This window comes from Sus scrofa, chromosome 2, assembly GCF_000003025.6.
Source record: "Sus scrofa isolate TJ Tabasco breed Duroc chromosome 2, Sscrofa11.1, whole genome shotgun sequence".
NCBI lineage: Eukaryota > Metazoa > Chordata > Mammalia > Artiodactyla > Suidae > Sus > Sus scrofa.
In genome coordinates this window covers 82964235-82979457 of record NC_010444.4, presented here as the reverse complement: position 1 = coordinate 82979457, position 15223 = coordinate 82964235, and the positions used below count along the sequence as shown (strand labels likewise).

At 44.3% G+C, this 15223-nt stretch overlaps 1 protein-coding gene across 6 annotated transcripts in view; it reads right to left on the bottom strand.

Moving 5' to 3' along the window:
• Nucleotides 1-15223, bottom strand: part of ARHGEF28 (Rho guanine nucleotide exchange factor 28) — a 341373-nt gene that overhangs the window by 122669 nt on the left and 203481 nt on the right. The window contains exon 1 of one of the 6 annotated variants that reach the window (XM_021084446.1): nt 8495-13383. The exons of the other annotated variants lie outside the window; for them this stretch is intronic. The gene's annotated coding sequence lies outside the window, so the exon portion shown is untranslated. Of the gene's footprint in view, nt 1-8494; nt 13384-15223 lie in introns of those variants that run through there. 6 annotated transcript variants of the gene reach the window in all.

The window sequence follows — 15223 nt, the reverse complement described above, 5'->3', positions numbered from 1 at the left end:
GATTATACACATGCAATAAAATAAAGATGGTAGAGTTACTTGGACCAAGTTGGTGTCTAATTTGCTTTCTGCACAAGTAATTTGATCACTGCTTTAGAAAATGATGTAGTTTGTTTACAAAGACAGATCCATATACTCTCATCTGCAATTCTGAAATCTAGGAAACTCTGACAACCAAAACTTTTTTCTTAAGTTTGGTTCAAAAATATATTTGGTGGCCTGCCTGAGCCCACATGGGGCCATATCCATTCTTTATTTATCCCACGTGATGTGGACATTCACACATTTGCTGTAGAAATATTACCATGCTTGAGGATGACCATGTCCCATCCTATGTGGGTCACACCATATATAAGCACTATGCTGATAAAACCTGAAAATTCTGGAGTTCCCGTTGTGGCTCAGTGGTTAATGAATCCAACTAGGAACGATGAGGTTGCAGGTTCGATCCCTGGCCTTGCTCAGTGGGTTAACGATCCGGCATTGCCGTGAGCTGTGGTATAGGCCACAGATACGGCTCAGATCCCACATGGCTGTGGCTCTGGCGTAGGTCAGCAGCTACAATTAGACCCCTAGACTGGGAACCTCCATGTTCCACTGGTGCAGCCATAGGAAAAAAAAATATAAAAAAAAAAGACAAAAAAAAACCCTGAAAATTACGAATTCCAAATTAAATCTGATCCCAAAGCTTTCAAAGACGAGATTATCTATCTCTATAAAATTAACCCTCGCAGATATATTATCTCTATAAAATTAACCCTCACAGATATCTGACCGATATATCTCCAGATTTTGTCATTCCTCTACCAAATTCACAGTTTTGCCATATCTACATGTGACTTGAATTATTATAGTCTCTAGTACTTGTGTTTAGATTGACTCACCATTTTCCTTTGAGTAAGACTAACTTTCATAGAAATACCTTGTCTTCACTGTAAACAGATAGCCATTATTCCCTGTCAAAAGTAGAGGGGAATTACACATTTTGAAACAAGGGAAAAGTGGAGTTCCCTGGGGGCTCAGGGGATTCAGGATCAGGCACTGTCACTGCTGTGGCTTGGGTCACTACTGTGGTGCAGGGCCACTTCCACATGCTGATATCACTGAAGGATCCATTTCAGGAGCAAAAGTAAATGGTAGTTACACGCAGTAGCTGGGAGAACTATTTTGCTGGCACAGCTAGATGGATAGATAGAGAGATAAGTAAAATAAAACAAGAGAAAATAAAGCAATGAAACTACATTCTGACTAAACAGAGTTGCCTACAAAAGCTGAGACTTCAACAGGCCTGCCTTCTGTCACAAAGGGAGATGCTGAAGGATTTGAGAGACATTAAAGATGCAAAGATGCCAACTGACCTCCTCCTTGAATGAGAAGATCAAAAGAAAATGGAAAAGGAAATACCTGCCTTACCACCTGATTCAATGACATCGAGTGCTAGGTTGGGACACCATCTCCAAGGTCAACAGTGTCCAAAAGAATGTACCCCACACTTTGGACAACTTGCCCAGACCACATCGCATCTTGTCACGTAGGTAATGACAGAAAGTCTTAATGGGGAGGACACAGTGGTACACAATCATAAAGTTCCCTGGTGGCTCTACAGGTTAAGGATCCAGCATTGTCACTGCTGTGGTACGGGTCGCTGCTGTGGTGTGGGTTCAATCCCTGGCCCAGAAAATTCCACATGCCACAGGCATAGCCACAAGCAAAAACACAAACAAACTCTTACGACAGTCATGAGAAGGGGAAAATCTATCTCCTTTCTAAATCTGCCATCCTAACCTGCAATTTTCTGGGTCACTCATAGCACCTATTTCACTGGCTGCAAAATCCTTTGCAGTATTACGCTCTAAAGCGTTCATAGCTTCCACTTGCCAAAAGACAACAGGATCTAGACGTGAACTAACAAACCAAAAGATGACCCAGACTTGCAAGACCTTCCCTCCTTTATTAATTTCAACACTAGTCACTGCAAATAATGGGCTTCAAACCAGCAGAGTAAGACTTACTGTGGAAAGAAAAGAAGTCTTTAAAAGTAGCTTCAAATTGATGTCAGCTACAGATATGCAAGTATCTAATCACTCAACTGTGTTTCAGGCCAAAGAAAAAGCTACAATGGTTGCATTTTCTAAAAAAGTATCTTTTCAATATTTTCAATATGTATGATTTTATTACTTCCATATGTAACTACTTTAGTAGCAAATTAAGTGAAAAATTATTGCCCCAAAAAATTCTTCAGGTCTTCGATGAACATACAGAAATAATTTGCAATAAGAAAATCAGCTTTTGTCTTGAATGCTGTTTTATAAATAGTTTTCTTAGCAAAAAAACGAATTGTACAGTTTTGTTGTCAGAATTAATATTTATTTATTTTTTTTTTATCTTTTTGTCTTTTTAGGGCCCACCCATGGCATATGGAGGTTCCCAGGCTAGGGGGTGAATCAGAGCTGTAGCCACCGGCCTACACTACAGCCACAGCAACGCGGGATCTGAGCTGTGTCTGTGACCCACACCGCGGGATCTGAGCTGCGTCTGTGACCCACACCACACCTCACCGCAATGCTGGATCCTTAATCCACTGAGCAATGCCAGGGATCGAACCTGCAACCTCATGGTTCCTAGTCAGGTTCATTAACCACTGAGCCACGACAGGAACTCCAGAATTAATATTGGTAAACCCATATTTCAGAGATAGTATAAAAGTAACCAAAACCCAACTCCCATCCAATGGCTGCAAATTTTAAATTGGTGAGCAATACTTTGCAGTGGTTAAAAGCAAGTGTAGTAGGTTGCTTGAATTCAAAACCCCATCCCACCATTAGCTGTGTGACCTTAGGCAAGTTACTTAACCTCTCTGTGCTTCCATTACCTGATCTATAAAATAGGGATGATAACATATCACTCTCACGGAATTGTTGTATGATGAAGCAGCTTAATATTTTAAGTGATTAAAACACAATCTGACCCAAAGAAGGATTTTAATCTGACACAAAGTAACCACTATGGAAATGATTGCTATTGTGGAACAAGTAAATAAGGTTTTCAGTTTTGATAGTCTCACATTTTTTCCTTCTTAAAAAAATGATTTCAACCTTGGTTACAACTTTACATGTTTAAAACCAACCCAAGGCAACTGGAATGTACAAAACATTCCATTTGATATACGAAGAGCTTTTAAAACATTTTAACCTTTATTTCAGCCTCAGCTCATGTTAAGAAATTTGGAGAAGTCCACTAACCAAAACCCCACGCCAACCTGCCCATAAAATGTACCTCTGAAGATTTAAGGATGAGATCTTACGAAATGAGAGAGATTATAAGAGCAGGATGAACAAAGCACCAAGTCAGACAATCAGAGACAGCGTTTCTCAAGAACAAAGGGAGGATTTCAGAAACTACAATGTTCTAACACGATGAAGTGGATTCGGGCCAGGTTCTCCCTGCAGAACGCCTGGAGGATAAACGGTAACTCAAGGGGATCCCCGTCCCTTCCCCCATTAATCCCATTGCTTTGTAATGTGATCTGTGAAACTCTACAAGGACTCCCCCAAGCAGAAATTTTCATCAGCACTTCTTTGCCCTACTAGATGCTCTAGTTAGGTGACACAAGAGAGACAAGGGAAAGTAAACACAATTCACCCAGAGAAAGAAGGAGAATTGGCACTAGCGAGGAGAGGGAAAGGCAGATGCCACCCTTTTCTCTAGTGTTGATTCCTACCCCAGCTCTGGCAGGAAAGAGTTAACAGCACAGACCAGCCTAAGGCCTCTGCAACCAGATTTCTAATCAAATCCACCTCTCCCTCGATAAGTTAATGGGCCTTGCAGCTAAACTTGGCTGGTTATGTAAGAGACTCACACCCAGACAGAAACAAACCGGGCGAAGGCAGCCTTCTGCAAACCCGCTGCTGACCTGGTCTGGCCCCCTCTGCATGCCAGGCTCTCACTGTCAAAGTCAGGAATAAGCCTCTCAGTGCAGATCAATCTCTCTCTCTCTCCCCCTCCCTCTCTCTCGAGTGGTTGTGTGTATCTTTCTCTCATTCGTTCATTCATTCATTCATTCATCCATTCATTCAGTTCAATTTTCAACCTAGAAGCTTACAGACACGGCAGAAGGATTTATTGAGAATGACTAACCACCACAAAATGGGTCAGGCTTACTTTCAAGTTCAATGCCCAGCACTGCACTGAAATCATGCCCATCCCAGTCACCGCTGCCCTTCCCATTACAGAATCTGGTGGTCAGTTCTCAGGCCTCACACGCTGTGTGACCTACAGCAGGATTTGATACAGGTGACTGCTTCCTTTTCCCCACTCTCTCTCTCTCTTCCTGCCTTTCCGTCTCAGTCTTCCTCATCTTCTGGATTTTGGCAAGTTGCAGTGCTCCAGGATCAATCCTTAAACCTCTTTCCTCTCTTTCCCTCTCTCCATCCCAGGTCATCTGACCACATGGCGGCACACACCATTCTACCATGATGACTCCCAAATTTTCACCTCCAGTCCAGTCTTCTCCCCGAACCACAACTGTCTCCTTGGTACCTCCACTGAGTCAGGCAACAGCCCTGCAAGCACGACAGATGTAGAACAATCCTGCAGAATCCTCCAGTGTCTTCCCATCTCACTCTGAGTCAAAGCCAAACTTGACCACAGCCTAGGGTGCCCGGTGCCCGTGCCATATTGAAAGGGCCTGGGGTGGGGAGTGTCAGGGGCGGGGACCCAATTTCAGTGTCGGGGGCGGGGAGTTTCCCACACATTCAAGGGACTCTCAGATACCTGCTGAGGGATCCACAACTCAACTCTACTCTGACATCATCTGCCAGAGATAACATCAGATGCCGCAAGTTAAGGATTCATCCTGCAAACTTCAGGAATCAGTTCTAAGCCCAGGTTGTTACCTGTGCTGCTGATCAATGTGGCTGTAAACCAGGCGTTCCCACGACTCCCTCCCTGGGTTTGATTTATTTACTAGAGCAACTTAGGGCCTCAAATAAACATTTTATTTACCAGCGCACCAGTTTATTATAAAAGGATGTAACTCAGAAACAGCCACATGGAAGAGATGCAGAGGGCAGGGCACTGGGAAGGGGCACAGAGCTGCCATGCCCCTCCCAGCAGGCCAGTCACCCAGCACCTCCATGTGATCACCAAGTGAAAGCTCCCCCAAACCCAGGCCTTCTGGGCTTTTATGGAGGCTTCATTAAATAGACATGATGGATTAAATCTTTGGTCATTGGTGACTGAATTCAATCCTCAGCCCCTACCCGTTGGTCCAAAGTCACCTCATTTGTTATCACTCTCAGCATTTGGGACATTCCAAGGGTTTTAGTTGCTCTGTGCCAAAAAATGGGATGACGACCAAACATTTCATATTATAAACAACAATATCACAATTCCATTACCTGCCCCTCCTCCACCCTCAGCCAACCTCTCCCTGAAGCCTGCCACCTACTCTAGTCTTACCACACTGGTGTTGCTGTACTGTGCCTCAGGCCATTTACACCCCTGTCCTACCAGGATCACTTTTCCCCTGGATATGCAGATGTCTCGCTCCCTCCCTTACTTTCTTCAGCTCTCTACTCAAATGTCATCACAGAGGCTCTCCTTGATCACTATATATAAAAGAGCAATGCCCGAAGCCCTGTCTTCTTTTCTCCTACACCATGTACCATCACATAGCATATTATGTATTCATGGCATATTTTCTGTTTCCTTCTATTAGGATGTAAGCTCCGGGAGAAGAGCAACTGTGAATGCTTTGTTCACTGTATCCCTAGTGCCCAAGACCCATGTCAGGTACACAGCAGATACTCAATAAACATTCTCTAAAGAATACTTTCTCATTAAGAAAAGAACAGAAACCTTGTACCAGGTACAGCCAAGAAAGCATTCTCTTCGGACCCTGGTAAAGGGTCCTCTGATTCGGAAGGTTTTCTTGTTGCCCAGCTGTTCTTGCACGACTCCAGCTTGTGATGGGAGTGTCACTTTCTTACTTCTCCCATTCATTCGCCATTTATTCCTTCATTCTCTTTTACTACATGTACTGAGTATCTGCTGACTACCAGTCACTATGCCTCCTGGCCCTCAGCCTCCATCTCTGATACCCTCAAAGCACAGTCATTACAGACGAGTCCCCAGGAGGCCCCCTCACAAGACTCTCAGCCTTCACCTGGCCACCCTCCTTCTCTGGGGGCTTTCTGCCTGTTACCTCTGTGTTTTGCCCTGTGTCATCTACCACATTCCAGGGGTGAGAGTTTTAGTTTGCTCCTCCTGGTAGGACAAGCAACTTTCCTGGTTGGTGTCTGAGCCAAACACAGATTCTCCCATCCTACAGACCATCACACAGATGCTAAGCACTTCGTGTGTGACACCATTCTGTGTGACACGCCCTCTGGAGCAGCAGCGCAGGAATATCACTCTTTAACCTCTTTATTTAAACTACCAGGTAGGTTACTTTTAAAGGAATAATGGGATAATCAGGCAGATTTGCAAAATAAAGGTACTGGAAGAAGATGATCAAGAAAAGTAAATTAGAGGAGTTTCCACTATGGTGCAATGGGTTAAGGATCTGGCATTGTCTCTGCCACAGCTTGGGTTTGATCCCCAGCCTGGTGCAGGGGTTAAGGATCCAGAACTGCTGCAGCTCTGGTATACATCACAGCTGCAGCTCGGATTCAATCCTTGGCCCAGGAACTTTCATGGGTGCCATGGGTGCAGCCAAAAAAAAAAAAAAAAAAAAGAAAGAAAGAAAGAAAAAGAAAAAAAATTATAAAGGAAAGTAGCAAAGTATTAGGTACTTGAAGAATAAGCGTGTTCCATATAGGGTAATTAATTATACAGGCTAATATTACTACTACAGCTAGTACTTACTACGAACCAGCCAATGAATGTATAATTTTTATTTATCAACTTAATTGAGTCCCAAAACAACCCATTAAAAGCTGTACTCTTTGTTATTTCCATTCTGCAGATTAGGAAACTGCAGTGCTACTTAACTTCCCAAGGTCATACTGCCAGTCAGCGGTAGCTCTAGTCGGCACTCTGAGCTAGGGCACAGTGCCTTCTTTCGTAATTAGGGTTACTTAGTATCCTATTTTGAACCAAAGAAAATGGTATTTGAGCAATGTCTGGTATTTTCGCATTAGGGAGTTTCATTAACAAGTTAGGAGTATGACTTGTGCCTCGGTGTGTTTGTCCACTTCCTGAGCCTGTGCTGTCTGCCCCAGAGGTCCACTGCCAGAATACGACAGTGTGACTTGAACCAAAAACATTCATGAAACAGTAAGTATATGATTTATTTTGGTTTACCCCCACAGCAACATGCAAGACCATCAAGAGAAAAAACTGAAAAGGTACGCTAAGATGCTAACTGCCATCTCTAGGCGGTGGAGCACAGGTGGTTTTTATTTTCAGCCCTTTACTGTCTAAAATTTCTAGATTTCTAAACACCATTTTACATCTAAAACAAGAGGCAAAAAAAAAAAAAAAACAAGTCATGATTTAAAAACTCGCCTCCTCTTATAAAAGAACAGCTGTGGGATCTCATGCAAAATAGGTTATCAGGAAATCAACCATAGCGGATACTATGTGTGTAAATGCATTAGCTGGAAATGTTTTACCCAAGAGGACACAGTATTGTTCTTGCCCATCTGCCAACCTTACTCTCCATAACCACAGGAGGTATTATCATGTTCATTTTGTAGACAAGAAACTTGAGGTCCAAGGAGAGAGATTGCACTGAGACAGTAAGTGACAGAAGCAGAATGCAAACACAGTGCTGACAGAGGCATCCTTTCCCACCACAGCTCACTGCCTCCCCAGTCTCCAAATTCAAAGGGGACTTTGGCAAATTCTAGAAGGTACAGAGAGCCCTTTCCGCCCATGGTCTGAGTGTGCTCTAGAAGGAAGAACCAACGCAGCCTCACAAATGAAAATGAACACTGGAGGGTACACTGTCATTCCCCTTCTTGCTTACTCCTCCTCTCAGGATCTCCTGGGATCTTCTTGACAGCTCTCTTAGCCTTGCTCTTCAGGGCTAGACTTCAGGTTACAAAAGGGATCCACCCAAATTCCAAAATTCCCTGTGGGCCGTATGAAGAGTTTGGTTCACATCAAGATGCATCTGGGTCATAGAGAACAGACTTGGGGTTACCAAGGGGGAGGGCGAGAGAGTGGGATGGACGGGGAGTTTGGGGTTAGTAGCTGCAGACTATTACATTTAGAATGAATAAGCAATGAGGTCCTACTGTGCAGCACAGGGAATTATATCCATTCTCTTGGGGTAGAACATGATGGAAGATAATACGAGAAAAAGAAAAAAAATATATATATATATGACTGGGTCACTTTGCTGTACAGCAGAAATAGGCACAACACTTTAATTTTAAAAAAAGAGGAAAAAAAAGGTTGTGTCTAGGAGAAGCTAGAGAACCTTCATCTACCAAATTGGAACAGCCCAAACAGGGATCCAAATGCCAAATGCACCCTCAGAACTCACCTCACCTTTCCGGGATCTTGTGAAAAAAGAAGAGTGAGCCCTGGGATGAGATGAGGGCTCTCCATCCAGGCTGTTCACAACAGCAGCAGCTGAAAGTGGGCGAGAACCGACGCCAGGAGTGCTGGAGCGAGCCCTGTTTCTCCAGCCCTCTGCCTTGAAAGCGCCGTTTCTACATAACAAGTTACAACGTGGCGCTCTAAAATGAGATCCCCCAAAGAAGTCCTTTCTGCTGTCTTGAAAGACCTAATTACCACAACTGTGGAAGATGAACACAAGCCTTTTCCCTCATAAGACTCTGGAGGCACCGAGGGAGGTGGGGAAAGAGGAGGCAATGAGAAGGAAAGAAAACGCAGGCTCTGAGAACAGCTACACTTTCCCCCAAAACTTTCCAGGTCCTCATTTCTAATTACAGCAGCACAAAGTAGCCTTCAAGTGGATATATGTTTATGTTTGAAAAAGGAGGACTCAAATATGTAAATAACTTTTTTTTTTCCTGCCCCTGCTTCCCCTCCAAGCGACCAAGGTGATGTTCAGTCATGTGTGGGATGCAGAGTTTGGCGTGATTAGATTTAATTGGCAATTCTTTTCCTTTTTTTCCTCTGAAGCCTTCGGCCAGTGGGTCTACAGAAAGGCCAAATGGGCAAGCTGGGCAGAAAGACACTAAGAGGTTATACAAATACCAGGAGAGAAAAAAAAAAAACCTCAAAGAAAGTGGCAGGATGTGCACAAGACCACTTCAGGTGACAGTTGACAAAAAGAGAGACAAACTGATGAGGCAGACAATCCTATAGCTATCATCACAGTAAACCCTATGTGATGGATCATAAATCCTGCATGATCTTATGGGAAGACGCAGGCACATAAAAATGACTGTGGCCACTTCAAAAGTCACCAAGAGCCCCAATCCTCCTGCCTAGAACTATGTGTTTTATGTATTTTACCCCCCCTTAATATCCCCAAAAGTAATTAAGTTTACTATAGACAAGGAACTGTACTAGCAAAATAAAGTATTCTCCATTGAAGTGGACTTTTTTTTTTCTTTTTTTTTTGGACTGTAACTGACATATAACATTAGTTTTCAGGTCTACAACAACTGAATGGTTTGATATTCATAGGTATTGCAAAGTGATCACAATAAATCTGGTTAACATCCATTACCACAGAGAGTTAGTTTCTTTTCTTGAATTGAGACTTTTTAAAATCTACTCTCTTAACGTTCAAATAACTTTCACTTATTTCGTGTCTTCGGCAAGAACATTTTGAATTAGTGAACGTGTAAATCATGGAAGCCAAGCCCCCCTGGCCGTCCTCCACGCTGTTCTGGGTTTCTCCCGGCTGGGAAACCTGACTTGGTTCCTGAATCCTATGCCATGATCCTGAGCCCCTTTGGGGGAGGTTCGCATAAATGAGATTTGTTACAACTCATAGCTAGGGCTTTCCATTGGCAGGGACAACGGACATCAAAGGCATGAGACCCATGGGTCCTCTACCCGCGGGGAACACTGTGAGATGGGCTGGGAGCTGCACCGAGGGTGGGTGAGCTTTTCTCCCTTCCATTTAGGGCTCTGGAGGAGATCACCTTGCAGGCTGTCCCACCTGGTCATGAGAACCACCACCAACCACCAAGCATCCGGGGTGAGCAAGAAGGGTCACGCAGCAGGGCTAGAGCCAGCTTTCCTGGGCCACTCCCAGTTGCCTAAGAGGTGAGAATGGATCCTTAAGATCGCAAAGGCTTCTGAGAGGAGCAGGAAGTGGCTGAGGTGCATGCTCATGGTCTGCCACAGGCCCACCATGGTGGAAAGGAAGGACCTGTGTAGCAGATGCTTTTAGGCAAGCATGTGAGCCAGGGGCCAGGGGCAGAGACGCCAAGGTTTCTGTGGTGTAAGAGTCAGGTGAGGCCAAGGGAGTGCAGGAGAATCACCGGGTCTGACCAATACCAGGGAGAGGAAGCAGCTGCAGGACTATGGTCACAGATGCTAGAGCACCCAGTAAAACAATCGTGCCTCAGGGAAGAGCCCGGAAGAGTAGATCCGCAACAGAGACCAAGAGGACCCAGAGGGCAGTCAATGGTGGGGGCCTCCTTCTCCTCCCCACCACCAACTTTGCCCCACCCTCACCAGGAAATCACATTCAATACCAGCCTGGCAAGAAAGGAGCAGGGGTGCAGGGAGGGGGGAGGAGAGCAGGAAATCTGAGAGAAAACTGAGTAGTTATCAAAAATGACTAATTACATTATTGCATCAGATCAAGTTTTCTATATAGACGAAAATATACACTTTCCCTTCCCTACTGCCTAGAGGGTAGGACTTCATAAGAAAGATCAAATCTATTATAGACAAAAATGAAGAAATAAAGGCAAAATAAAAAGTATTTGAGGAGTTTCCATCATGGCACAGTGGAAATGAATCCAACTAGGAACCATGAGGTTGTGGGTTCAATCCCTAGCCTCACTCAGTGGGTTAAGGATCCGGCGTTGATGTGAGCTGTGGTGTAGGCTGAAGACATGCCTTGGATCTGGCATTGCTGTGACTGTGCCATAGGCTGGCAGCTGTAGCTCTGATTAGACCACTAGCCTGGGAACCTCCATATGCTGCAGGTGTGGCCCTAAAAAGCAGAAAAAAAAAAAAAGATCTGTGTAACACAGTAAAACTGTGCACAACACACTTTCACTATTATACTGACTGTTTTCTGTGATCTAGCCCTGGAGATGTGAAAACAGGTCAGCCAGGCTTCACTTTCAAGGAATTTAGCGTCTTAGGGTGGGGGACACGTGGGGGCTGTTATAAAAATATACACAATCCAGAGTGGCACAAAGGACAGAGCAATGAACTCGAGGGAATTCAGGGACTGCTTCCAGAAAAAGGACCCTCAGGCCACATATTAAAGGGCAAGTTAGAGATTTCTAGTTGGAAACTGGAGAAATAGTCACATGAATTTGCTGAACAAAAAGTAAAAGGGGAAGGGGAAAGACTCTGAAGGCCTATTTATGAGAGCAGCTCGCAGAACTGAAGGAACTTGGCATTGGATCCAAGTCTTGAGAGGGGGGCATCTTGGCAGCAACAGGCCCCCAGAGACTAGAACGAGGGCCTGGAACCTGGCAGGACCCATGGTGAGACTGCTTCCCCTTTCGTGTGTACAATATTTCCTCCTACTACAGACTGGTTTCTCCCAGCTAATGGCTTCCATCCCCCACCCTTCCAGCACTGCTACCCAAGAAAGAAGACATCTCCCTCTGGACTCCAGTTTGAAGAATACCAAGGAAGACTCTGATTGGCCACATTGGAGTCATGTGCCCACCCTGGACCAATAGCTGCAGCCAGGCAGGAGGTGTGTGGTGATTGGTCCACCTACGTGGGATATCCATCCCACCACATCCAGGAAGGGAAAGTCACAAGAAAAGGTGTCAGCATCATTTGGATCCATGGGCAGAGCAGTGGAGGGGCCACCCACTAAAGAATGTGAGTGCTGCTCAGTGAAGGGCAGGAGAACACTAGGCAGACAGAACCAAATGTCTGGGCCAATCTACTGTTTGGCACTTCTCCACAATTCTGTGCCCTATGAATCAACAGTGCACAGCCTGGGCTATTTTTCCATCACTTTGGTAGACTCTATGTATGTCCGACTCTGCCCATCTTCTTGGAGAAACAGCCTGTTAAAACTGCACCAGTTCATCACAGGCTATTGAAATGACATTCCGTCTATGATACCCTCAACTTGAACTGGTCTCTTCATCTTGAACTTTGATGGTAATTTGTCCTGAGCTCTCCTATAGGCCTTATCACATTCTGCCTTAATTAATGTGTCTGAATAAACAACCATTGGTCCTTCCCCAAACCAGAGTGGTAGACAGGAACTTCTTAAACCTGAGTTAATAAATTCGAATAGTGCCTCCTTTCCACTCACAGGGATTAATGCAAAAATGTCCCCTGCCTAAGAATTTGAACTAACTCAAAATAAAGAAAAAAAAGTCAGTTTCAAATATTTGGCAAAGTATTTGTTTAACTAAAGGGAGCCATGAGGGGGTATGTAGCTATGTGGTTTGGCAACGGGCTTGTAATGGGCCTCCTCTTCCAGGCTGACAAAGGTAAGCCTCCAGGCAGGGTCTGAAATTGAAACTGCTCTGCATGAATTTAAACACCATCCTCATTGTGAGCCAACGAAATCTTAGCAGGTTATGTCACTTTTAAGAAAATCTTTCTCTTCCTTAATATGGATTTCTGCAGCAACTTATTCCTCCTATGGTATTCAGGCATCCTTTGGGTAATTTCTACACTGAATACACACATGCACAGGGAAGTGTGTGTGTATTTGAGAAAGCATCTTAAAAGCAAGGAAGGAAGGAGGGAGGGAAGGCAGGAAAGAGGAAGAAAGCAAATAAGCACACGAGATCAAAGTAACTCACTTCTAAAAATTATCATTAAACTTTCTGAAATGTCATCATCCCTTGAACATGGGATTACTTTTCAGCTCTCCAAATGCTAAATGAGCTCCTGAGAAAGGCCAGGACAGTGGCCTCAAGATTCTTCTCTCCACTCCCAGCACAGTCACTCTCTCTGACTTTATCTTTCTCCGTCTGGGACCAACCTGTGAACCTTCCTGGAAGCTATCCCATCCCATCCTTTGCTCCATCCATCCTGCCTCTTATCCTCCTCCCCCGACAATCCAGTGCTCCAGTCATCCATCATCTCTCCCCTCCCGTGTGTCCGGACTAGATACACGCATGTGTGGATGTGTAAAGGCATAGGAACAGCAGGACCTCTTTGCTCCCCAGAGTTTTCTTTGCCACCTCTATCCCTAGTTCAAGATTCACAAGAGAGACGAGTTCCCGTCATGGCTCAGTGGTTAGTGAATCCGATTAGGAACCATGAGGTTGCAGGTTCGATCCCTGGCCTTGCTCAGTGGGTTAAGGATCTGGCGTTGCCGTGAGCTATGGTGTAGGTTGCAGATGTGGCTCGGATCCCACATTGCTGTGGCTCTGGCGTAGGCCAGCAGCTATAGCTCCAATTGGACCCCTAGCCTGGGAAGCTCCATATGCCATGGGAGCGGCCCAAGAAATGGCAAAAAGACCAAAAAAAAAAAAAAGATTCACAAGAGAGAGAGAGAAGTGAGGATGGTGAGGTACAGTGGCACCTTTTGAATATAAGACAGAGCTACCCAAGGAATTCACCATCCCTAACCTCTACCAAGAGGTAGTGAAAAGACACTGGGAAGAACAAAACCTCCAAAGTCAAGGACTACGTCCTGCTTGTAGGCCTGGCTCTGCATTTATTGGCCTTGATCTTGGGCAACTTCTCCTCTTGCATTTCTCTTCTCTGAGCCTCAGAATCCTCAACTAATAGATGAGGATGACAATGACATCTAACATACAGGTCTTTTACAAGATAGCACATACATGAATGAATGCCACAGAGTCATGCCTCGCCCTCCTTAGCCTAGTGTGATTATTGTTCCCTGGATTTCCTGGTATAGCCTTGGACATAACTTTAAAACTCTTGAGGCGTCAGTTTCCTCAACTCTAAAATAGAGAAAATATCTAACTTACAGAGTTACTTTGAGACTCAGATGTTATAAATGTAAAGCACTTACCACAGTTTAGTAAAAAATGGTTATTATGATTATAAAGTGGCACATAAATATTTGTTATTTTGACTGTAATGACAGTAGGTTTGGTGCTATCTATGCCGGCCAAGGATGTTATGCTTTCAAAGAGGCATCACCTCTTGCATCAGAAAAAGAAAAAAAAAATTTCGAAAAAGCACTCTTTTGCACTTTGTGTATTAAAGAGGCACAGGATAGATCTGAGCTGGAGAAGGAGAGAATGGGGAGCGTTGCCTAAGTGCATGAAAGGCACCAAGAGGAGACAGCTCAATATTTTCCAGGTCCTGAGGATTTACACCAAAAGTGTGTTTTAATGACTGAATAATTGGGGGAGAACTTAGGTAAGGTATTTATTTTTACATTTTTGATCAATAAACATTAAGTTTCTCTGTTGACTCTCCTACTGAAATCAACAGACCTCTGAGCATTCCTGGAGTTCTTGAAGCAGAACCGTCCTGGATTCTGGCCCATTCGAATCATTAACCACCAGGTTCGCAGTACAGACTGTCCTGAGCTGTCCATGACATGACAGAGGGCACCTTGGAGAACTCCAGGAATTCATCTTGGGTGGCTTGGTTTTCCCTGCTTTCAACTTCTGCTTACATCACAGTCCCCTCAAGACACCACTCATTTCCAAAGGCAATGCTTCTAAGTTAGAGCCTCTGCTCTTTCCTTCTGAGGGCCGGAAGATAAGAAAGTACTCAATGCAATTTTGGGTTAATTGGGTGGGTTTCTGCTACTCCGATTTTTTCCTCTTATTACCAAATTTTCACGTCTCTCTAAACAAATCAGTAATGTGTATGTGTGTCCATCAAAGAACAGTGAGGATAAGGACAGGAGGGGATAGTAAAAGAAAGAGAACGCTAACAAAGAGGATCCTTGTTAAGCATCCTTAAAAAGAAGAGAGAATAAAACATGTTTTTGACCAAATATGAAAGGTTTTCTAAAAATTAAGCCAGAAATTCCAAACCCTCAAAACCTCCTTCCTGATTTCCCAGGAAACCAGAACCTACATTCTGAGCATGAGGTTGGTGATGAATGAAAGGACCAAGGACCAAGGACCAAGCTACCTTATTTTTAAAGACAGATAAAATAAGTAGATCATCTTTTAAGGGACAAGAGACCACGAGG